Source organism: Apis dorsata, unplaced genomic scaffold (assembly GCF_000469605.1).
Source record: "Apis dorsata unplaced genomic scaffold, Apis dorsata 1.3 scaffold_360, whole genome shotgun sequence".
Classification (NCBI taxonomy): domain Eukaryota; kingdom Metazoa; phylum Arthropoda; class Insecta; order Hymenoptera; family Apidae; genus Apis; species Apis dorsata.
This window is the reverse complement of record NW_006263625.1, coordinates 165,086-167,596: the sequence shown is the minus strand read 5'-3', so window position 1 is coordinate 167,596 and position 2,511 is coordinate 165,086.

Below are 2,511 nucleotides of genomic sequence, written 5' to 3'. Positions count from 1 at the left end.
TCGATATCTTTCTTTTTTTTTTTTTTTTCTCCTTTCTCGTTGAAATATTTAGGAATTTCGGTCGTTACGTATAAGCATATTTATTTTTCTTCCTTGTATCCACGAAAACAACTCGATCGAATAATAAAAATTCGAGCGACATTTTTATGAATTTAAAAGCTTGTTTGTTTTTTGCGTAATCTTACTTACTGCGATGTTTTCCAAAGCGAATTATTTAATTCATAACCTAATTCAATTTTGTTTAGTTGCGTTTTTGTTGAAATATTTACGAAATATATATATGTATATATGTTCGTCGAATACCTTTTGTAATACCGTGTATCTCCGTTCTGTACATGACATTGGCAATGAAACAGACAGTTTAATGCGAATGTAAGCGCAAAAGGGACCTTGGAAAAGTCGATTCACCGATGATGAACCGTGTTTTCTTTCGAAACACGTAACGATTCTTGCCCCCGTTCAACGATTCTCGATTTTCCAAAAGATTCGAGAAAAATATTAATCGAAAAATATAGCTCAAATAACGCGAAAGATTAAAAAAAGATTTGATAAAACGTATACTATTAACAAATAAATTATGTGAACAATCAAACTTGTATAAAATAAAATAATTGCAGTTGAATAAACGAGCGAGATCGTCATTGTTGTCGTCATCACGAATCGATGACGAAGGTGCCGCTTTACATCGAATCGATAATAGACGCGAGACCTTTGCTCTAACCTTAATGCTTCTTTCTAACAGACGAAAATATGGAAAAAACGAAGAATAAAGGAGCGAGAAAAAAAAAATATCGATCAACATCAACGCCACGAAAATATTTTTCCTATCCATATGAGTTTTGTTTTCCACGGAAAGGAAAGGAAAGGAAAAGAAGGGAAGATGAAATTGATGAGGGCAAAAGTAAGTTGGTTGTCCAATGTTCGGGACAACTGACGTCAGTGCAGAGTTGTTGGCGCCACTGTCCTATGACGTCATTAGGGGTGTACTTGGGGTGGTATGCGGGGGTGGTCGAGGTTTCAGAGGCGTAGAGTTCAGGAAACGGCGATAAGAATTTTCCCGATAATCCTGACTAATCGAAATAGAATGCTTAATCCGTCCAGATTAAGGAAAGGTTATCACGAACAACCTAATGATTATTCGTCCACCAATATTTTTGTACCAATGGAATATCTTAATTGAGAAGGAAGAAAACATATTTTCGCATTCGATCCTGATCGATCATTTGCGTAATCTTTATTTTTAATTTTAATTTATCGAGAAAGACGAAAGAGGCTCGTTGATTAAAACGCGCCTCTTTACGCGTGAATTAAAAATTAGCGAAAAAAGAAAAGAAATAAATTTTATTTCCTTTTCCTCTTTTGACGATTATTCAGCTTGAATTCCAATCCAATTTCGTCCAATAAGTGTCGCTATTCGATCGACGGGGATGATAATAAGATGTCGTGCGTTATAAAAGAAAAAAGACGATTTGATAACGGATAAGAAGTGTAAATTCATTGTTACGCCACTGGTTCAGGCTGTCAAACACGTGCCACCTCCAACCCTCCAGGCCTCCGCCATTTTGGTGTTGAAGTTGGGTCTCTCATCCTCTCCCGTCCATGTAATCTCACTTCGCACTACTCCAACCTTCCTCTTACAAGTCTACGTTATTTTACCGATTCTTTGGCGCGAACCCAGTGGCGTAAGCGCGTATAAAAAAGCAATCGTAAAAATGATAGATGGAGACTAGCCCGCGAATGCCCTTTTCGGCCTGAATGAATTACGAAACTAAATTCTGCAACGATGAAACCACGATACTCTTTCCTTTCTCGTTCTTTTTCTTTTCTTTTCTTTTCTTTTTTTATTTGTTTTTCAATATCCACCGATATCTTTACGGGTTTTTCGTTTTGGCAACGGAATATACGCGAAACTTCTCGTAAATCTTTAAAGGAAGAAGAAATTGAAATGTTTTTTCTCTTTGACTTCTTTTTTCGAAGTAGTGGTTCGTTAAACGAAGTGGATAATCCGTGAAATTTACGTGAATGCCAAAAAAAGAGGAGGATGCCATTGAATTCTAGGATTTTAGGATCGGCTATTAACATCGACGTTTCAAGCGGAATCTCTGAAATGGCTCGTAAAAGAGGACATGAAATTCAAATTGCAGAAAATTTTTTCTTCTGAAGTAAAAGTTCTTTTCTCATTTTTTTTCTTTTTTTTTTTTTTCTCCCACGTATGACACGCATCGATAGATGTATATCTCTCGAATGATTCGAATTGCTCGTGTCATATTCACGTGTAAATATAAAGTAACGCGTGTCATCGATAAATTTCATTACGCTGAAAATGAGAGCAATATTCGGAAATAGGTACTCCATACAATACTACACGTGTAAGTACGTCAGTATGCAAGCCTCACGTGATTATTTAAACCTATTTATAGTACGGTGATGCGGTGAAATAGCGGTAAACTGGTGAAATTCCGCCAATCACGAACAAGAACTTTTCATCGAATCGATGATAGCGTACAGGCG